This window comes from Mesocricetus auratus, unplaced genomic scaffold (assembly GCF_017639785.1).
Source record: "Mesocricetus auratus isolate SY011 unplaced genomic scaffold, BCM_Maur_2.0 Super-Scaffold_4256, whole genome shotgun sequence".
Taxonomy (NCBI): Eukaryota; Metazoa; Chordata; class Mammalia; order Rodentia; family Cricetidae; genus Mesocricetus; species Mesocricetus auratus.
The window spans coordinates 15532645-15555302 of NW_024429182.1; the positions used below are offsets into that span (position 1 = coordinate 15532645).

The following is a 22658-nucleotide window of genomic DNA, read 5'->3' on the forward strand; positions in this document are numbered from 1 at the left end:
GCCCGGCTGGTCCGGATTGCCCCGGGGCGCGCCTCGCCAGCGCCGCACCCCGGGGGAGGAGCTTCGGGAAGATCGTCGGGGGCGGGGCCTTCGCAACACCCAAGGGTCTGTGTCAACCCTCGGCACTGAGAGGGTCTCTCACAGTGTCCCTTCTTTCCCAGTCTCGCCCTTTCACCCGCAACTTACTCGTTCATCAAGATTGCGTACTGACACTGTGTCAGCCCCGAGCAAAATAGAAAACCTCATCCTCCTGTGAAAACAGGAAGGTTAATGCTCCACTCACTGTGTGGACCAGACTGACCTCGAACTCACAGAGATCCGCCTGTCTCTGCTTCCTGAGTGCTGGGATTAAAGGCGCGCGCCACTCCACTCCTGATCTTTATACGTATTTTTAGATTTCAAGTTAGTACACAAAGTAATGAATTTCATTACTAGTGCATCTCCTTCCTCCATATGCTTATTCCTGTGTAGGCAGAGGTCAGCCTCAGCGTCTTTCCTCAAGAGCCATCTGTCTACCTTGTTTTGAGACAGCTTCATTCCCAAGGACCTCTCACCCATTAGGTTGTGCTAGTCACGCAATGAACTCTAGGGATCCTCCTGTCTCTGCCTCCCACGCTGAGATTACAGGCTCAAATCGCTATCTCAAGTGCTGGGGTTAGGACTAGGTTTTCATGCTTTGTTTTTTTGTTTGTTTGTTTGTTTTCCGAGACATGGTTTCTCTGTAGCTTTGGAGGCTATCCTGGAACTCGCTCTGCAAACCAGGCTGGCCTCCTACACACAGAGATCCATCTGCCTCTAACTCCTGAGTGCTGGGATTAAAGGTGCGCGCCACCAACGCCCGGCGTGTTTTCTTTTAAGTGGCTGCTGTGGTGTGTCTATTCACAGCAATAGAATAGTGACTAAGACAGGTCCCCAGGATCAAACCCAGGTCCCTGAGTGAAACTGTGTGGGGAGACTTCTGAGACCCTGTTCCTCTATGGTGTGGGTTGTTCTTGGATTATGCGTTCATGTGCTTCCCAGGTGTACGGGACAGGCGTGAGTTCACTTCAGATGATTTGTTACAGCTGGCCATTGTCATTTGTTCTTGCCCCTCTGTGGAGAGACGTGCCTTTGCCATGAGCGGCTTGCTCTTGTGACTGTGCACTTTACTCACACGGCTCTTCCTACCCCTCGGAGAATAAATTGTCTGATGCTCTGAATAAAGTTGGCGATTGCGTGAGACTTCGGACTGCCTCACTTTTAGGTCCTGCTCTCCCGGGTTCACCCTTCCATTAGGTTCGTCAGCACTACTGAAGAGTCCATACTTACCTATCGAGTCATTTCCTCAGTTCTTTATTGTTACTTATTTGAGACAAATTCTCACCCTGCAGCCTAACTTGTCTTTGAACTATTGACAATTCCTCTCCCTCAGCTTCCCAAATGCTGGTAATATAAGCTGTTGATCTTGTGTGTGCATTCATTACCATACCCTGGTCCATATCTACTGATTTATAGGTAAGGTTCCCCTTTTTAGGGTCTTTTTTTTTTTTTAGAATTGGAGTCATTTTTTAAAAATTTATTTTTAGTTTGGGGCTTTGGAGCAATGATTCAGCCGTTGAGAGTACTATCTGCTTTTCAAGGGGACCTGAGTTTGGTTTCTAGTACTCTCCTTAGGCCACTCACAATTGCCTGCAACTCCAGTTACAGGAAATCTTTAGGCCTCTACAGGAGGCCAGACACACACATGTGACACACACACATATAAAAATAGAAATTAAAATCTTGTCGGGGCAGTAGAGATGTTCTCCTTTAATCCCAGCACTTGGGAATCAGAGGCAGGTGGATCTCTGAGTTTGAGGCCAGCCTGAAAGCTAGTTCCAGGACATCTAGGACTCTTACACAGAGAAACCCTGTCTGAAAACAAAACAAAACAAAGCAAACAAACAAACAAACAAAACCCTAAAAAATAACAGCAACAAAAAAGAAATTAAAATCTTAAATATTTATTTTAGTGCCTGGTGTGTGCATGTGTGTGTGCATGTATGTATGTATGTATATGTAGCTGTTCAACTAGGCCAGAAGAGGACATTTTTTTAAAGAATATTCCTTTACATTGTGTGGAGATGTATTACTGTGATTGGTTTAATAAAGAGCTGAATGGCTGGGGCTGGAGAGAGGCTCCAAGGTTAAGAGTACTGACTACTCTTCTGGAGGTTTTGAGTTCAATTCCCAGCAACTACATGGTGGCTCACAACCATCTATAATGAGATCTGGTGTCCTCTTCTGTCCTGCAGGCATACATGCAGACAGAACACTGTATATATAATAAATACATCCTTAAAACAAAAAAGAGCTGCATGGCCAATAGCTAGACAGGAAGAGGTCAGGTGGGACTTCTGGGGACAGAGAGGTCTCTGGGAAGAAGATGCAGGAGAGAGGTAAAGGCCACATGACAGCATGCAGATTAATAGAAATGGGTTAATTTAAGTTATAAAGAGCTAGTTAGAAACAGGCCTGAGCTAAAGTGGAGCTTTCATAATTAATAAGTCTCTGCATCATGATTTGGGGCCTGGTGATCCAAGAAAGCCTGCTATAGGACATCTCCTGGAGCTGGAGTTATAGGTGGCTGGTGGCTATCTGATAAAGCATGCTGGAAACTGAATTCCGCTCCTCTGAATTCAGCAAGTGCTCCTCATCACCAAGACATCTCTCTAGCCTTGGGTTTTCTTTTGTTTTGTTTAAAAATAAATTTATTTATTATGTGTTTTTGGCTTTTTGAGACCAAATTTCTCTGAGTAACCCTGGCTGTCCTGGAACTCACTCTGTAGTCCAAGCTGGCCTCAAACTCAGAGATCCTCCTCCTGCCTCTGCCTTCTGAGTGCAGGGATTAAATGTCCAGCACATCAGAGTTGTATAAGACAGTGTTTCTCTGTGTAACAGCTGTAGCTGTCCTGGAACTTGCTTTATGTACCAGAGATCCACTTGGCCTCTATTTCCCAAGTGCTGGTTAAGGGCATGCTCCACCATACCCGGCTTCATCGAGTATTCTTTTTTTGTTTTTCGAGACAGGGTTTCTCTGTATTGTTTTGGACTCTGTCCTGGAACTCGATCAGTAGATCAGATTGGTCTCGAACTCACAGAGATCTGCCTGCCTCTGCCTCCCAAGTTCTGGGATTAAAGGTGTGCGCCACCAACGCCCGGCCTGGTCAAGTATCTTAATGTTTGAGTCATCCCTCCAGCCTCTGCATTTTGGGTATCTGAAACCGTTTCCCTATGTAGCTCCAAGTGACCTTGAACTTACTTGGTAGACTATGTGCCTTGAACTCTGCATTGTCTTGCTTCAGCCTCCCCAGTATTGGTATTTGCAGACCTGTGATGTCACACACAGCTTCAAAGATATTTTTATTTCCTGTTTCTTTGGAGGCATTGACAGTTCTACTGAAAGTCCATACTGTAGTCTCTCTCATCTGCCGTGTCCTTTTGTTTGCTTTGGTTTTGCTTTAAGATAGCTTTATCCTCTGTTTTGTCTTGTCTTTGGCTCATTCATCTTCTCCTTTCCCAGGCCATTTTCTCCTTCCTCTTAGCATGAACCCTTATTTCCAAGTCAATGGCTCTAAAGTATTTTGCTACAGTCTAATTGTTCAGCTGAGTACCAACAAAGGGCATCTATATGTCTAGTAGATATTTCTGTCTAGACATCTCACAAACATTTTGATCCTAACATGCCTTTAATATCATCTTTCTGCCCCCAAATATTTTTCCTCCAGGGGCTTTTGTTGCTGTAGGTCTTTTTTTCATCTTTTTGTTTGTCTGGTTAGTTTTTTTTTTTTTTTTTAGATTTTATTTATTATGTATACAGCACTTCATGCATGCCTGCAGGCCAGAAGAGGGCACCAGGTTGTGAGCCACCATGTAGTTGCTGGGAATTGAACTCAGGACCTCTGGAAAGAGCAGTCAGTGCTCTTAACCTCTGAGCCATCTTCCAGCCCCCGTCTGGTTAGTTTTTATTTCCCAGACAGGGTTTCTCTGTGTAGCTCTAGTTGTCCTGGAACTCTATAGAGCAGGTTGGCCTTGAACTCAGAGATTGGTATGTCTCTGCCTCCCAAGTGCTAGAACCAAAGTTGAGTGCCACCACTGCTGAGCTAACTTTACATTCCTTGACTAAGACTTAAAGCCTTTTGATTTGAGACCGAACTTACTGGCTAAATTAAAGTCGAGTGTCTTTATTTATCCTGATCATTCAAAGCATGATTCCCTCCCATGCTTCATTTCCCCTGCTTTCCTGCCTTCCTCCCTCTCTCCCATTTTCCTCTTCCCCTTCCCTTCTTTTGTTTTAAATGTGTATGAGTGTTTTGCCTTTATGCATGTGTACCTCGTGTGTGACTGGTGCCCTCAGAGGCCAGGAGATGGTGCCACGATGGGAGTTACAGAGGCTGTGAGCGGCCACGTGGGTGCGGGAACCAAACCGAGATCCTCTGGAGGAGCCATCAGTGCTCTTGATCGCTGAGGCGTCTCTCCACCCGCACTCCCTATTTTCACTTCTATTTTTTAAAAATAGGGTGTCTTGTAGCACAGGCTGCCCTTGAATTCTCCATAAAGATGAAGTTAACTGTGAATCTCGGATCCTTCTATTTCCCAAGGCTGGGATTAACAGGCGTGAAAGAAACATCATGCCTGGCTACCTGTTTTATATTCTATTAGAGTACCTGTGCTGGCTGATTTTATGTCAGTTTGACACAGGCAGAGTCATCTGAGAAGAGGGAACCCCAGTTGAGAAAATGCCTCTGTAAGATTGGGCTACAGCCGGGCAGTGTTCCATGTCTTCAAACCCAGAACTCTCCAGGCAGAGGCAGGCGGATTTCTTTTGGGTTCAAGGTCAGCTTGGTCTGCAGAGCAAGTTTCAGGACAGCCTCCAAAGCTACACAGAGAAGCCCTGTCTCCAAAAACAAACAAACAAACAAATTGGGCTGTAGGCACATGCCTTTAATTACAGCATTAGGGACGCAGAGGTTGGCGGATCTCTCATGCCAACCTGGTTTACAGAGTGAGTAGTGCCAGGGCTGCCAGGAGAGAACTTTTGTTTTATTATTTATTTATTTAGAGGCAAAGCTTCTCTATGTGAAAGTCCTGGCTATCCTGGAACTCACCTCATAGACCATGCTGGCCTTAAACTCGTTGAAATCTACCTGTCGAATATTTCATTTAAACGGTTGCAATATGCTGTGGTGATGGCCCAGGCCTTTAATTTCACACTCAGGAGGCAAAGGCAGGAGAATAAAGATCAGCCTGGTCTAAATTGCCAGTTCCAGGCCAGTCAAGGCTACATAAAGAAAGTCTGTTTCAAAAAAAAAATAAGACGAAACAAACATTTCGCAACATAATACCTTTCCAAGCTTTGCCAGTATTTTTAGAGGATACATTTGTTTGTAGAAAGAACTGCTAAGTTCCGGGTCTTCCCTATTCAAAAACAAAAACAAAAACAAAACCCTGCTACAGCCGATTTAAAGCCACCATAAGCGAGGGCTAGTTCGCTCGCGATGTCTTTTGGGAGTTGTAGTCTTTGCGATGCTTGCTGGGAATCGTGGTCTGAGTCCGCTTCAGGAAGCGGGCGTGAGGAAAGGAGGGTTTTAGGACCCGGCGGGGCACGGCGGACTAGGGCTAAGGGTCGGGGAGGTCGGGAGCGCGCCGGCGATTCCGGAGCAGTGGCGGCGTTGCCGGAGTCGGGAGCGAGCAGGCCTGCGAGCAGCTGGGGTGCTGGAGGAGGAGCGGGGGGCCCGGTAAGCGGCGCGGGCCCAGCCGGGTCCTGGAACCTGGCCTACCCCCGCGGGTCGGCCCTAGTAGGCCTGGACCCGGAGGCGGCCCTGGGGGCGGGGCCTGTACCTGCCGCGGGGACGCGGGGCCGACGGGGCAGAGGGGGGCTGCAGCTGCCGGGGCCGCTCGCGGCGGCTGGGCCGGGCCTGGGGCCGGGGAGTGGAGCGGCTTCGCTCCCCGCTGCTTTCGAACGCCCGCTACCGGCCTGGTCCTGCCCCTCGGAGGTCGCTCCGTGGCCTGCGGGCGGGCGAGGCGCTGACCTCTGACCCCAGCGCGGGGCTGACCCTAAGAGGTCAGTTCCTAGGAGGGAGCTGCTCCTCCTAGGGAGCCCGGCCCCTGCGAAGTGTTGATCCCGTGCGCTTCAGTCTCCGCCCGGCAGCCTTCAGCACCCGCTTCACGCAGAGTTAACAAGCCCACTTTGCTTTCCTGGGATGAGGGATGCAAGCCGGGAAACCCAGCTCTTCCCCGGCGGGTGTGGCGGAGAAAGAGAACAGCCGCTGGGGAAGTGGAGAGTGCTGTCCCTGGCGAATGGGACAGTGGATGGATACTTGAGCCATGTCCTAATAAATGTTCCTGGACTGTCGGAACTTCCCGGGCTCTTTTTTTTCCGGAAAGGGTTTTCAACTTAAGAGCATTTTCCATGTAAAACAGGGCAAGCGTGGTATTTAAACATGGTTTACCAAACGTAGCCATGTATCCCCTGGCCGGTTTGGAACTAGCTATGTAGACCAGGCTAACCTCCAACTTGGGGAAATCCTTCTGTCTCTCCCTTCCAAATGCTGTGATTTCAGGGTACTCCCACCGTGCTAGGCTTCTTTCTTGCCCGCGATTTAGCACAGAGTTACTTGGCATCGTCTTTGGTACGAGTTCGATTGGATATGTATACATGGTCATTTTCATGGGAAGGCTTTCAGCTCGTTTTAGGAGTGTAAAGGGAGTTCTCATTCTTTTCTTAATGAATAGCAAGCCCTTACTGTGTTTTCAGTATGACAGCCATTGTGCCTTGTCATGTTTAATATTAATCTCAGCACGTAGGAGGATGACTGTGGATGCGAGTCCAGTCTGAGATACACCTTGAGTTCAAGGCCCGCCGGAGCAGCCTAGTCCCGAAAATGACTAAACGTGAAAACAAACCCCAGATAGCACCTCAAAACCCAGGATTTGGGGCGGTGATGGGGCTCAGAGTTGAGTGTGTACTGCTCTTTCAGAAGATCCCAGTTCAGTTTCTTGCTCCTACATTGCTTCCCAGCTCTCTTACCAGGAAACTCACAGCCGCTTGTAACTTAAGTCCCCAGGATCTGATCTTTGGCTTTTGAGGACACTTGTACTTTTGAACATATACCCATACACAGATACAAACACACATATCAAAAAATTGACAGCTTGGAATGCTGTTTGTTGTTGTTTTCAAGACAGGGTTTCTCTGTGTAGCCTTAGCTGTCCTCAACTTGCTCTGTGGACCAGATTGCCCTCAAACTCAGAGATCCGCCTGCCTCTGCCTCCCGAGTGTGCACTACCACTGCCTGAATCATTTTTAAAGAACGATCAGGCATATTTAGACAAAGTTCTCTAGGGAGTGTGTGTTACAAATCTGTGTAAAGATATTTGTACATCATGAAGGGAACACTGCATTTGCCCCAAAGTCAGGAGATCTTTGTAGGGGAGATGTATTTGAACTGTGTACTGAAAGTTAAGTAGGAGCTTGCACAATCAGCCTTTGGGGTTGGAGAGAACAGCCTTTGCGGAGGCATGGCGTAAAGTGTGAAGGGAAGAAAACCAATATGGTGTTTATTTTTTTTATTTTTTTATTTTTTTTGGTTTTTCGAGACAGGGTTTCTCTATATTGTTTTGGAGGCTGTCCTGGAACTCACTCTGTAGACCAGTCTGGCCTCGAATTCACAGAGATCCACCTGTCTCTGCCTCCCAAGTACTGGGACCAATATGGTGTTTATGTGGGGGTCAGAAGTTCATCAAACAGGATGTATGTGGGGGAATCGTCTGGAGGCAAGATTGAAAAGAGGGTGGGAAGCCACTGACTTTCATGTGTATGTATGCCTACTTGTTTGTGTGAGTACCACATGTGTGCCTGGTGCCTACATAGGCCAGAAGAGGACATCAGATCCCCTGTAACTGAAGCTAAAGATGGCTGTAAGTTGCCATGTGGGTACTGGGAATTGAGCCTTGGTCCTCTGGAGGAGGACTCAGTATTCTTAGCAGCTGAGGTATCTCTCTAGCCCTGTAACATTTTTAGAGAGTGACAGAAGTGCAGATTAAGAAAATAGACAATGAGCCAGGCGTTGGTGGCGCATGCCTTTAATCCTAGCACTCGGGAGGCAGAGGCAGGCGGATCTCTGTGAGTTGGAGGCAAGCCTGCTCTACAGAGCGAGTTCCAGGACAGCCTCCAAAACAATACAGAGAGACCCTGTCTCGAAAAAAAAAAAAAAACCAAACAAAAAAAGAAAATAGATAATGAAAGATAAGACTAGAGTTGTTACAGTGAGTAAGAGTTAGAAGAACTTGGCTGTGGTAAGAAGGAGAGCAGAATGGATTTTAGAAATAGTTTTAAGGTAGGTGCCATGTGACCAGGAAGAGTGTGGACTAAGGTTTTCTGACTTCAGGAATGCATGGATGAAATTTCATTTACTAGGATGGGCATACGACTGAGAGTCTGTATTTTAGCATACAGAAAACATTTTATATTCCCTGTTCTGGTTTTCAAACCCAGGGCCTTGTTTATAATGGGTAAATGCTTTATCACTATGTTATATTCCTAACAGAGCAAACTTTTAAAAGTTGGGTGGCAATGGAAAGAAATTAGTTGGGCCTGGTGTATTGAGGTCAAGTTACTGAGGGATATACAGGGGTAGGTGTTAGTGGGCAGCTGCAACTAAGGAGCTAAATAGGTTGGCAATAATTGTGAGTGAAGAAGGCATATGTGGGGGAAAAACAGGACAGGTGGAATTAGGAGTATGTGTAGCTTTTGTTTGTTTTTGTTCTTTTGAGACAGGATCTCACTGTGTAGACCAGGCTAGTCTTGAACTCACAGAAATCCAGCTGCCTCTACCTTCCAAGTGTCAGATTTTATTTTATTTCATTTTATTTTTTTTTTGGTTTTTACGAGACAGGGTTTCTCTGTATTGTTTTGGGGGCTGTCGGTCCAGCCCGGACTCGAACTCACAGAGACCCGCCTGCCTCTGCCTCCCGAGTGCTGGGATTAAAGGAGTGCGCCACCATCGCCCGGCTACCAGATTTTATTAAAGAGTGCACAGTCCAATATGTATGTATCTTTTTCTAGCTAATGGTAGGCTCCCATGGCAGAGATAATGATTTTATGATGTTTTGGTATCTTTTGTCCTATACTGTACTTGATTAGTATAAAGTTTGTTTTTGTTTGTTTGTTTTGTTTTAATAAGACTGGGTCTTGCCGGGCGTTGGTGGTGCATGCCTTTAATTCCAGCACTCGGGAGGCAGAGGCAAGCAGATTTCTGTGATTTCGAGGCCAGCCTGGTCTACAGAGAGAGTTCCAGGACAGTCTCCAAAACAATACAGAGAAACCCTGTCTCGAAAAAAAAAAAAAAAAAAAAAAAAGGACTGGGTCTCTCACTGGCCTGGAGCCCAATGAGCCTTGGGATGCACACTGCCTTCCTGAGTGTGGGAATTATAAGTGTATGTCACTAAGCCCAGCTTGTTTCTGATGTAAGGGTCTGGCCATTAAACTTGGGGCCTCATGTTTCAAGGTAAACACTTTGCTGCTATAGCTCTCCTCTCAGAGTCTCCTCTTTAAGTTTGTTTATTGTATTTATTTATTATTGTGTATTCCTTTATGCATTATGGAGGCTGGAAGAGGATGTTGCACACCCATTCCCTTGAGACAGAGAAATCCTGTCTCAAAATAAAACAAAAAACAACTTGCAAGAACTCAGTTGTCTTTGCGTGATGATGGTAGTCTCCTTTATACTGTTTGCGTGATTATGGTAGTCTCCTTTATTCTGTTCATTTTCTTTCCTACATCCCACCCCCACCTCCCGGCATTAGAGATGGGACCCAGGGCCTCAGCAGGCACATGCCCATGCTGCTGCATCCTCAGCCCGGAGTTTCCATTTTCTCTCTAGGTGGCTGGTGCATGAGCTTGTGCTGCTCAACAGAAGGGAAACGGCAAGAGTAACATTGTACTATTTGAGGAAGTTCAGAGTTTGAGCAGGAGACAACACAGTTTGAATTTACAAGAGGTACCTGCTTAAGAAGAGCATCTCGAGATGATTCTCATTATCTGAGATGGCAGGAACTCAGAAACCTTCCATCAGAATTCTCTGAAATACTGTCAGTGTAGAGTTTTTTGCTCTTTTGTGTCTTTTTTTTTTTCTTTTGAGACAGGTCTCATGAAGGCCAGCATTGATTTTTTTTTTTAATACTTTTTTTTTTTTTTTTGGTTTTTTGAGACAGGGTTTCTCTGTGGCTTTGGAGGCTGTCCTGGAATTCGCTCTGTAGACCAGGCTGGCCTGGAACTCACAGAGATCCGCCTGCCTCTGCCTCCCGAGTGCTGGGATCAAAGGCATGCGCCACCACCGCCCAGCTAAATACTTTACTTATTTATTGTGTATGCAGTCTTCTGCCTGCATGCCAGTAGAGGGCACCAGATCTCATTCAAGGTGGTTGTGATCCACCATGTGGTTGCCAGGAATTGAACTCCGGACCTCTGGAAGAACAGTCAGTGCTCTTAACCACTGAGCCACCTCTCCAACCCCCCCAGCATTGCTTTTTGTGTAAGATAACTTTAAAGGAATTAGGAGGTGATTATGGTTATATCCCCTCTCTCCCTTTTGGTTTGGTTTGGTTTTTCAAGACAAGGTTTCTCTGTGTAATAGCTCTGATGTCCTGGCACTTCTTCTATAGACCAGGCTAGTTTCCAACTCAGGAAGATCCACCTGTCTCTGCTTCCAAGTGCTGGGATTAAAGGTGGGCACCACCACCAGAGCACAAGGTATTCTTGTATTTTATTTTATTATGTTTGTATGCATCTCTGGGTGCACTTCATGCTATAGGCCATGTGGAGGTCAGAAGACAACTTGTGGGAGTCAGGTCTCCTTCCACGATGTGCATGGTGGGGATCAAACTCAGGGTGTTAAGCTTTATTGCAGGCGCCTTTAGTCACTGAGCTATCTCTAGGCACTCACAGGACATGCTAATGGAGCGGATTGCTACCACAGAAGAACATTTAGTGTCTTTACCATTTGCCAGCTGTGTTATTTTGGGCAAAGTAAAATTCATATAAAGTTGTGACAGCCGTACCTATTTTATCTGATGATTGTAAAAAAATAAGTGCAGAGTATTTACAGCATGGAGAGTAGTGCCAAGTGCATAGTAAGTTCTCAGTAGTGTTTTTGAGTTAGGGCATGGCACCTCCCACAGAACGGAAGCAGTGCTCTGAAGATAAGGACTGACTGAAGAATTCCATGTCCAGGAATTAAAAGAACAGTGATAGAATGAAGAGGGTATTCTGTCCTGGTCTCAGTGAAGGTGTTCAGGGAGATGACTTCAAGAATGTAGGCTACTCTGCTTTCATTTTGAAGAAAGTCTGGAATAACTAGCAGTAGAAATCTGGCTGGTTAGTCAGTCAGTTACTTCAGTTGGGTACAGTATGCAAGTAGCAGTAATGATGGAGTATGACAGAAGGGGCTCTCTCGGGCTGGAGGTGGGGGACTCCGTTGCCCATGCTAGTAAGAGAACTGTGCCAAGGAATCATGTGAAAGTGAGCCAGTCTTTACATTTTCTTAATGATATAAGCCAGCAGGGTGTAGGATGCAGGTGACTAGACTTTTCTTCAGTGTTCGCTAGGGATAGAACCCAGGACTTCTCCTGAATGTGATGTAGCCAGGCAAAATCTATACCCCTAGCTCTGCCTAAACACATACATACACACACACAGACACACACACACACACTTTTTTTTTTTTAGTTTCTTTAGACAGGGTTTCTCTTTTTTTTTTTTTTTTTTTTGGTTTTTCAAGACAGGGTTTCTCTGTGGCTTTGGAGGCTGTCCTGGAACTCGCTCGGTAGTCCAGGCTGGTCTCGAACTCACAGAGATCTGCCTGCCTCTGCCTCCCGAGTGCTGGGATTAAAGGCGTGCGCCACCAATGCCCGGCTTACATTTTTAAACCTTTTGTCTGTAAGCCAGGTTAGGAGTTGGGTTTTGGCTTGTTATGAATGTGTTGTCTCTCTTAGGTATTGGGGGAAAGGCTCATGGCAAAATTGTCTCCTATAAGATCCACTGACTCAGGTGTTGGGGAATGTTATTTTAAGGTGTGAGACTTTTGTTCATGCTGCATTTGTTTAAATCTGTGAAGCTGTGATTGGCTACCTGTCTGAAACACCTGTGGGTCTAATAAAAGGCTGAATGGCCAATAGGGAGGCAGGGGCGGGACTGGCAGACAGAGAGAATATATATGGAAGGAGAACCCAGGAGAAAAAGGGATTAAAGAACAAGGAGGGGAGGAAGTCAGGGGCCAGCCAGCCATGGAATAAGAGTAAAAGTAAGATTTTACAGCAGAATTGGGCGGTGGTGGTGCATGCCATTAATCCTAGCACTTGGGAGGTAGAGGCAGGCAGATCTCTGTAAGTTCAAGACCAGCCTGGCCTACAAGACCTACTTCCAGGACAGCTTCCAAAGCCACACAGAGAAACCCTGCCTCGGAACACCCCCCCCCCAAAAAAAAAAAAGAAAAAAGATTTACAGCAGAGAGAGATAAAGGTGCACATCTTTAATCCCAGCACTCGGGAGGCAGAGGCAGGTGGATCTCTGTGAGTTTGAGGCCAGCCTGGTCTACAGGTCCAGTTCCAGGACAGCCTCCAAAACAATACAGAGAACCCTGTCTCGAGAAAAAAAAAAGGAAAAGGTAGACAGGTTAAAATAGAAAAGCTGGGTAGAAACAAGTCAAGCAAAGACTGGACACTCATAACTAAGAATAAGTCTCCGTGTATTTATTTGGGTGCTGGGTGGTGGGCCCCTCAAAATGCCAAAAGAGTAAAACATTGAACAACACAGAGTGATTGTTAAAGATGGCTATGAAAAGTTGACTTAGCTAAACTTTTTTCTGTAGTGTATTGTTTTTTTCTCTACTTTTTGTTTGTTTGTTTTTCGAGACAGGGTTTGGGTAGACCAGGCTGGCCTCCAACTTACAGAGATCTGCCTCCTAAGTGCTACATTAAAGTGTGTACCACCAACATCCGGCGACTTTGCTAAACTTTTATTTGTATTTTGAGACAGGTCTTGATATGATCTGGCAGTGACCCTCCTGTTCAACCTTGGATGTTGCAGTTTTAGACTCATGATGTAGCACTTGGTGTTTTGTGTCCATATGTCCATGTGTGCCAGTGTGGATGTTGATACCCTTTGATACGGGTCTCTCACTGACTGTGAGATTCAGTGGTGAGCTGTACTGGCTGGCTGTTCATCTCCCAATCTTGGATACAGATGCTCAAACTCAGTATGTAGCTGAGGATGACCTTGTACTCTTGACTTTCTTGTCCCACCTCATTATTGCTGGGGTTACAAGCATTGCCACAGAGGCCAGTTTAGTCGAGTGCTTCTCAGGCTTTAGACTTACTCCAAGTAGCGTTTTGGTACTTCCTTGTTGGAGGCTTCTTGTGCATTGTGGGATACTTAGCAGTGCCCCTGGCCTTTACCTGGTGAATTCCATTGGTATTTCTGGTTAGAACAACCAAAAGTGTCTTTAGACATTAACAAGTGTCCTGTGGGGGCAGTTAGAAACCACTGACGTAGAGTGATTGTTAAAACCTCCAGGGCCTTCACGCTAGGTGTGGCATTGCATGTGTTTAGTCCCAGCACTTGGGAGGCAGGGAGGGGCAGGTAACCTCTGTGAGTTCTAGGCTAGCCTGGTCTATGTAGTGAATTTCAGGATAGCCAGGACTACATAGGGAAACCCTATTTCAACAAACAAAAAGTGTAGACTGTAGTTGGACTTTCTTTGGATTACATGTCCCCAAATAATGACATGGAGACTTATTAATTATGAAAGCTTGGCCTTTAGCTTTGGCTTGTTCCCCCCCCAACCCCTGAGATTGGGTTGCTCTGTGTAGCTTTGAGCCTGTTCTGGAACTTGCTCTGTAGAACAGATTGGCCTCAAACTCACAGATATCCACCTGCCTCTGCCTCTGCCTCCCTAGTGCTGGGGTTAAAGGTGTGTGCCACCCCTACCTTGCCCCAACTTGCCCTTATGACTTAAATTATCCTGTTTCAATTAATCTATGTCCTGCCATTTGGCTTTTTACCTCTTCTCCATTTTGTATGCCTGACATCATCCATGTCTTGCTGGTGTCTCCCATATGCCTAGATTCATCCCCCCCTTCCTCTCCTAACCTCTCTTACCTAGCTATTGGCTGTTGAGCTTTTATTAAACCCATTACAGTGACACATCTTCAAATAGCATACAAATATCCCACATTTCCCATGTTTACTAAATAAAAAGAAAAGGGTTTAACTCTAACACAGTAAAACTATATACAATAAGGACAATTGTCAAGTAAGGATTACATTCACTATGTCCAGTCTATTTGTATTTGACAATTTCAGAGAAAATACTTTATTATCTAATCTATCTTGTTGAGTCCAAAGTTTAAATCTGAACTTCCCCCCCTGCCCCCCCCCAGACAGGGTTTCTCTGTGGCTTTTTAGAGGCTGTGTCCTGGAACTAGCTCTTGTAGACCATGCTGGTCTGGAACTCACAGACATCCATCTGCCTCCGCCTCCCTAGTGCTGGGATTAAAGGTGTGCCTAACCAATGCCCAGCCTAAACCTCTTTTTTATCATAATTTGTATTATCAACCCAAAACCATTTTTTAAACATTTTTTAAAACACTTTAGATAAGCAACTTGAGCTTTTATGTCTCTCAACTTTATACCTCTTTTTAAAATTCTTTTTCTGAATTTGGTAACAAAATGGTACAACTCTCCAGTTTTCAATCCCATTAGAGATCCAAGAAGGATAATTATTACCTGAGTAAACAGGAAGTGCAGAGCAAGCAACTTCCAAAACTATAGAAATCACAGACAGCTGGCTGACTGAACAGTCACCCAGGATTCCTCTGCAATGTTGGAGTATCCCTCTTCAGTCATCAGGCCCAGAATATCTGACAGACTGTTCTGTGAAGCAAGAATTTTGGAGGACTGTTCTACCTTGTCTTGGCAAAGTTTGGCAGTAGTCTTCTTTTGTGTCCTGCTTGTCCAATTTGGACAGCATACTGTCATCAGTTGAGGCAAGAGCAGTTTCTTGTCCGATGGTTAACTTTGCCACAAACAAACTCAAACTCCATATGGAGGTTCTTTGATGCCCATAGTTTTCTCTAAAGTAGATTAATGTTACCAGGAGCAGAGGTATCTCACTGTCATGAAAAGGCTCATGTTATTTATTTTTTTATTTTTGGTTTTTCAAGACAGGGTTTCTCTGTGGTTTTGGAGGTTGTCCTGGAACTAGCTCTTGTAGACCAGGCTGGTCTTGAACTCACAGAGCTGCCTGCCTCTGCCTCCCAAGTGCTGGGATTAAAGGCGTGTGCCGCTGCCACTGCCGCCACCACCACCACCACCACCACCTGTCAAAAAGCTTTATGTTATTAAAACATCCTAAATGCTATATTCTGTAGGTCTCTGAAGTATTTGAAGACCACCTGTTTATCTACAATTACCTGTTTGACCTTGAAAACATTTCTAACATGACTACAAATTGGATCCCTATATATACTAATCTGTATTTCTTAATTATCCTTCTTTTCTTTTCTTTTTTTTTTTTAGACAGGGTTTCTCTGTGTAACAGCTCTATCTATCCTGGAACTCACTTTGTAGACCATGCTGGCCTTGAACTCATAGAGATTCACCTGCCTGTCTTCCAAGTGCTGAGATTAAAGACATGTGCCACCATTACTCAGCTTCCTTAATAGTTTCTAATAATAGCGATCAAGGACTAGAACTGTACATTACATTTTTTTTAAAGAAATGTGTTCTTTTTTCAAAGTTAATTAATTTATTTTTTATACATTGGTGTTTTGCCATGAGTGTCAGGTCCCCTGGAACTAGAGTTACAGACAGTTGTGAGCTGCCATGTGGGTGCTGGGAATAGAACCTGGGTCCTCTGGAAGTGCAGTCAGTGTTCTTAACCACTGAGCCATCTCTCCAGCCCCCTGTACATTACATTTTTAAGTAGACTGCATAGGTTCAATACTTTAGAGTATGTTGTAACAAAAACAACCCTAAATTTGTATCAATATACAAAAATACCTTAAACAAGACTAGGATCATATATATTGTATGTTATAGCAAAAATAACCTTAAATTTGTATCAATATACAAAAATCCACACCAATGTAAAATATCTGAGATTAATAGTTGTAGCCGGGCATGACGCATGCCTCTAATCCCAGGCAGAGGCAGGCAGATTTCTGTGAGGTAGAGACCAGCCTGGTCTACAGAGTGAGTTCCAGGACAGCCTCCAAAGCCACAGAGAAACCCTGTCTCGAAACCCCTCCCCCCAAAAAAAGTTGCTTTCTGTTTAAAAGTAGATTTTTTTCTTTTCAGAAAGAGATCCTTGAATCCAACCTCCCTTGCTTAGTTTCCTCGCTTACCATGGCCAATAACAACTTGAAAACAACCCACCTAAATAATGATAAATATTCATAACCCATCAAATGACCAAAAAACACTCACCCCACCTCTTGGGAATGTGGGCATCAAGTTCCTAAAATTACTTCCTGCTGTCTGCAGGCAATGGCACCGTTAGGGGACCCTGAGAAAACCAAGATAATGGTCAAGTCCTGGGAGAGCCAGCTGCGCCGTTTGCTGTTCAGTCTCTGTGGGATGGAAAGATGTGACCTTAACAGAAGTCCTGACTGGAGTGGTCTGTGAGGCTGGACCTTCTCCAGCGGCTGGGAACTAGTTCTGGATGCAGATTTGTGAGGAAAGTGCAACAGAAGCATTCTGAGAGGCTGAATCATCTGGGCTACTTATAACTTCATTGGTGTCTCATCCCCTTTTTCTTTGAAAACTCAGACTTTTAAAGATAACATGCATATCTGCATTAATACAAATATTGAGTATGTGGTGTGTACAAGTAAGTTAAAGATGATTTTTTTTTCTGTTTGAGCATGCAAAAGGCATTTGTCAACTTTATGTCTATTTGGGCTGCATAACCAAACTCTAATACAAATCTCTATCCATGCCATATGAAAAGATGGCATGTAATAATATATCATAAGGACTCTAGCCATCAATATTCCTGTTCCTATAGTAGTGGCATCAGCATATATGTTACTTGTCTTTTCGTTTTTCTGGGTTTCTTCCTTCATGTCTGCAGCCAAGATTTTCAGGAGGTCTTCTCTGATCAAATCTGATCTTTATTGATTTTGAAGGAATCCATAACTTTTTGTTTCCTGTGGAAACAAAGGCATAACCTCTTTCCCAACACAACACATTTTTCTGACTTCCATTCTAAAGTTAAGACAACCTTAAAATATATAGGCTGATTTAATTTACTAGTTTTCCCACAGTCCAATATCTTTCAGCAGCTGCCTATTTTTTGTTTGTTTTTCAGCAGCTGCCTATTTTTTGTTTGTTTGTGTTTTGTTCATTAGCTTTAAAAAATTCAAAGTCAGCATAGAGCAATACAGGATTCAGATACCCTGTATGCTCCCCATCCTTATGTGGCTTTTTGTTGTTGTTTGTTTTTGGTTTTCAGACAGGGTTTCTTTGTAGCTTTGGAGGCTGTCCTGGAACTAGCTCTTTGTAGAGCAGGCTGGTTTGGAACTCACAGAGATCTGCTTGTCTCTGCCTCCTGAGTGCTGGGATCAAAGGTGCCACCACCACCTGCCTCTGCCTGAACATGTTAGTGTTCAGGTCGTGGGTTGTTTGTCCCTGACTTTCCCTCCATCTCTAACACTTTTCCCAAGAGGCTGGTTTGTTTTTATTATTTAAGCTTACTATCACTTTCTCATTGATACTCCTAAAGTAGTTCCTTTCCCTCAGGCAATTTTCTTCAAGGTACTTACAGTTCTCTCAGTTTTTTTTTTTTTTCCTCCTAGGATGAAAATTCTATCCCCAGGTATTTTTTCTTTTAAATTTAAATTTTAAGTTTTTGGAGACAGGGTTACTTTGTGTAGCCCTGGCTGTTCTGGGACTCACTCTGTAGATCAGGCTGGCTTTGAACTCCTGAGAACCACTAGCCTGTGCCTTCTGAATGCTGGGATTAAAGGTGAGTGCCATGCACCACCACTGCCCAGCCCAGGCATCTCTTTTGTTGTATTCTATGCAGCATCCCTGGTGCCTGACACCTAAAGGATGCTCAATATATATATGTTGAATGGATAAATGACCTTCTCTGTGCATATATTTTGGTTCCTAAATCATTGTTACATTAATTTACTTTTATTGCTTTTTTTCTTTCCTTTACTTTTTTGTTGTTGTTGTTATTGTGCTAGGAATTGAACTCAGGGCCCCATACATTCCAGGCTACAGTTCTAGTCTCTATTTTTGTTTTTTCAAGATAAGGTTTCCTTGTGTAACAGCCCTGGCTATCCTGGAACTCTCTTTGTAGACCAGACTGGCCTTGATTCACAGAGATCTGCCTGCTTCTGCCTCCTGAGTGCCGGATTAAAGGTGTGTGCCACCATTATCTGGCTTATTCTCTCACTTTAAAAGATTTGCTGTTAACTTTTTTGATCAGAGTGTTTTAAGATACTCCCCCCAGGTTGATTGTTTTTCTGGGGGTGGTGGTAGGGTTGGGGTTGAATCATGGTGTTTCAGGTAGTCAGGGTCGGCCTCGAGGTCACTAGGAACCTGCTGCCTTCTACTGAGTGAGTCACATCTTTCACCCCAAGATACTTTTCTCTTCTAAAGTATACAGCTCATTTATTTATTTATGTACTTATTTATTTGGTTTTCCAAGACAGAGTTTCCCTGTGTAACATCCCTGGCTGTCCTGGAGCTTGCTTTGTAGACCAGGCTGGCATTTTTCTCTGCCTTTCAAGTCCTGTGATTGAAGGGGTGGTCCACTATTCATGGCTTACTTATTTTTGTGTATATGTCTATGCACCGTTTGTTTGCCTGGTGCCTGAGGAGTCTAGCAGAGGACATAGGCTCCTCTGAGATGGAAGTTACAGACAATTGTGAGTGGCCTTGTGGGTGCTGGGTGTTGAATATGGGTCCTGTGGAATAGTAGCCAGTGTTGCTAACTGCTGAGCCATCTTTCCAACCCCAAGATACAGTATTACAAGTTTAGTTGTAATTTTAATTTCTGAGATCCAAAGAAAAACTAGTGAAAATGTACATTTCTTATAGTCTTCCACAGCAGAAGGGCCAATTTGCTGGGTTCTGTGGGCGGGGGTGCTGGAGGAGCAGGCTTTGGAGTCTCAGTTTCAAGTCACTTATTGGGCAGTTTGGGTGGCAAATTCCCAGCTGCCTGTGATGATGACTGAGACTGCTGAGTTGAGACCCTTGGCTGTATTTCTTCATGCCTCAAGTGGAAGGAAAATGATGAAGATAATTCCATTTCTTTGAAAATTTGGTAGATTGAATTGGAATTATTTCTCCCTCCTCTTTTGTTCCCTTTTGCTTATTAGAAAGTATTGATTCTGAAATAGAGAGAGTTTATTAGATTTGGAGTGGACATTGATTAGCTGTAACCCAATTATTGATCCTGCTAGGGAGAAGTTTGTAAACATGCACTTTTTACATCTTAGGGACTTGTGGTGGCTGATGATCCTGCTCCCCAGCCCATTGAAGCTGAGCATGTACGAGATCTATATCCACTCGGACTAGAATTACATCGTTTGTGATTTATTTAAATAGGATTCTCTTGATTTCCAATTTATTTTCCCTAGATAAGGACACCTTCCTCTTGACAACCTGTTTAAGCCACACAGGACTGTTTTGAGCAGGCTGTATCTCATGCGTGAAGGCAAAGTCGTGATCAATAGAGTGGAAACTGAGTCTTCTGTTTTTCTTTTTCTTATGTTTTCTCTAGATTATAATAAACTTGAAAGCTTAGTGAAATAATAGAGAGGTCTTCACTAAAATTTTAGGTTGGATTTAGAACTTTTTATTGTTGGTGATACTATCTAACTCAGAGCCTGTGTGTGCCAGGCTGGCCTTTAACCTACTACGTAACTGGGAATGATCATGAATTCTTAATTTTTTCTATTGCGTCTTCCTAGTGTTGGAATTCTGAATGTGTATCATCACGCCTGGGGTTCTGGGTTTTGTTTGTTGAGTCAGAGTCTCACTCTGTAGTCCAAGCTAGCTTTGAATTTTATTTTATGTATTTGGATGCATTGCCTGAGTATGTTTCTGTGCACCAGCTGTGTGCTTGGTGCTTGTGGAGGCCAGAGGAGGCCATCAGATCCCTGGAACCAGAATTACAGATGATTGTGAGCTGCCATGTGTGTGCTGGGGATTGAACCCAGGTGTTCTCTCTCTCTCTCTCTCTCTCTCTCTCTCTCTCTCTCTCTCTGTCTCTCTCTCTTTTCGAGACAGGGTTTCTCTTTGTTGTTTTGGAGGCTGTCTTGGAACTCTCTCTGTAGACCAGCCTGGCCTCGAACTCACAGAGATCCGCCTGCCTCTGCCTCCCGAGTGCCGGGATTAAAGGCGTGCGCCACCAACGCCCGGCAGAACCCAGTTCTCTTAACTGATGAGCCATCTCTCTCTAGCCCTGACCTTGAACTCTTAACAGTCCTCCTATGTGTTTGGTTTCCAGGTGCAAGTCTTCACACTTGGCCCAAGTTTAAATACTTTTATGACATCTATTTGCTTGTGTGGATGCGTGGGACACATGGTGTATGTGTGGGCTGGTTCTCTCCTTCTACCACATGGGCTCCTGAGATGGAAGAAGGTTTTCAGCCTTGATAGCAAGTGCCTTATCTGGTGAGCCTATGGCCAGAGTTTTGAGACAGAATCTCCCAGTGTAGTTAAGGCTAGCCTGGAACTTTATATAACCCAGGCTGAACTGGATTACAAACATGTACCACCAAGTCTGACCAGACCTATAACTTTTGAGAAGCTTTCCTTTTTCTCTCAGAATTGGTAAGCAACCTCTGCTGAGCATTTCCCATGAACCAGGTGTTTCTAAGAGAAGTATGTGATGTAGTCCTTATGCCAAACGTGTTTAATTTAATACCTGCGTGGAGAAGTTACCTGTCCTTGGTACATGTTCAGAGGTGGGAATCTCCCTTTTTTGGTTGTATGTATTAGGGCAAGATGACATCTAAGTTAAACTGCTTTGTATTTTTGGGAGCATCTTTTATTTAAGTAAATTTTTGGTTTTGATTTGAGAGTTAGCGTATATTTTCAAAATTCATTTTACAAAATTAGTTCAGTTGCTTTGGATTTATCTGGAAAAGAAATGAGGATTTTCTCTAGTATCCTGCTACTTGTCATTGTATGGACTTAGATTTTATACACAGAGCTCAGAATTTAAGAGCAAGGGAACTTGGTTAATAATAAAAATAAGTCAGGGAAGTGAGAGGGCAGTGTGTGTAAATCTGCACTGGAGACCTGTGGGATTTCAAGTCTCAGTTGAAAATATTAAGATTTCCTTGAAGGAAGATGGAAGATTTGGACACAATGCTAGAACTGCTTTTACGTAGAACCGAGAAGTAAGTTGGAGTTTGATGTGCAATAGTATTATAAATAAAATATATACAATGAAGTTTGATAAGTAGTCTATTATCATTTTGAAATAAGATTTATTTTTGACTTCTTAACTGTTGTGTTCTGCTGATATAGTCTCTTTGTAGAAGAACTGCAGGCCGTCAAGTGCAGTGTGATTTATGGGTTTGCAGTGAAGGCCAAGTGCTTCGCAGTGATGAGGACCGCTTATGTGGGGAAATCGATAGAGCACATCAGCCTGTAGCACACTTCCTGCCCTAATGGTCCTAAGCCCGATCAATATTTGAAATTTAACTGCACCATCATTCTGTGGGCACTGTGTGCTTTGTACCCTTCCTTCTGTCACCCTCAAATATGTGGTCAGACTTACTATAGATGGAGCTAGTTACACTTTCGCATTTGGCTTTAGATCTGCTTTAAGCTTTATCCACTGGTATATTTTAAGGATTTAAAATGTACTGTGCTGTAGGCCAAGTAATATTTTAAGTCTTGACATTACCCGGTCTGGGGAAGGGGTATTGAGCTAATGTATAAGATCTATAACATAGTTATTTATCATTTCTTCCTTCTAAAATATTCCCATTGAGGGATATTTCAGTAGGTTCTGTAGTATCCTAGAGTGTTCTGGCATTGACCCTGCCTATCGCCTTTCTCTCCCTCCCTCCCTCCCTCCCTCCCTCCCCTTTCTTCCTTCTGTTTTTTAAGGCAGGGTTTCTTATAGCTCAGGCTGGCCTTGAATTCTGTGTAGCTAAGGATGACCTTGAACCTTTAATCCTCTTGCCCCTGCCCCCAACTCCCAGATTACAGGCAGGTGCCACCAATCACCAATGCTCTGACTTTTGTCTGTCTTTTTTTTCCCTCCTCCTGTTCCTCCTCCTCCTCCTCCTCCTCCTCCTCCTCCTCCTCCTCCTCCTCCTCCTCCTCCTCCTCCTCCTCCTCCTCCTCCTCCTCCTCCTCCCTCCTCCTCCTCCTCCTCCTCCTCCTCCTCCTCCTCCTCCTCCTCCTCCTCCTCCTCCTCCTCCCTCCTCCTCCTCCTCCTCCTCCCTCCTCCTCCTCCTCCTCCTCCTCCTCCTCCTCCTCCTCCTCCTCCTCCTCCTCCTCCTCCTCCCCTAACTGTCCTGAGACAGGCTGGCCTTGAACTCACGAAGGCAGAGTACTGGGACTAAAGGCATGCACCTCCACTGTCCACCTTGGCTTTTGTTTT

The 22658-nt window shown here is 44.5% G+C and overlaps 1 protein-coding gene across 1 annotated transcript in view; it reads left to right on the plus strand.

Moving 5' to 3' along the window:
- Window positions 1-5607: 5607 nt before the first annotated feature.
- Window positions 5608-22658, plus strand: part of Armh3 (armadillo like helical domain containing 3) — a 169785-nt gene continuing 152734 nt past the window's right edge. The window contains exon 1 of the mRNA XM_005063514.4: window positions 5608-5756. The gene's annotated coding sequence lies outside the window, so the exon portion shown is untranslated. The remainder of the gene's footprint in view (window positions 5757-22658) is intronic.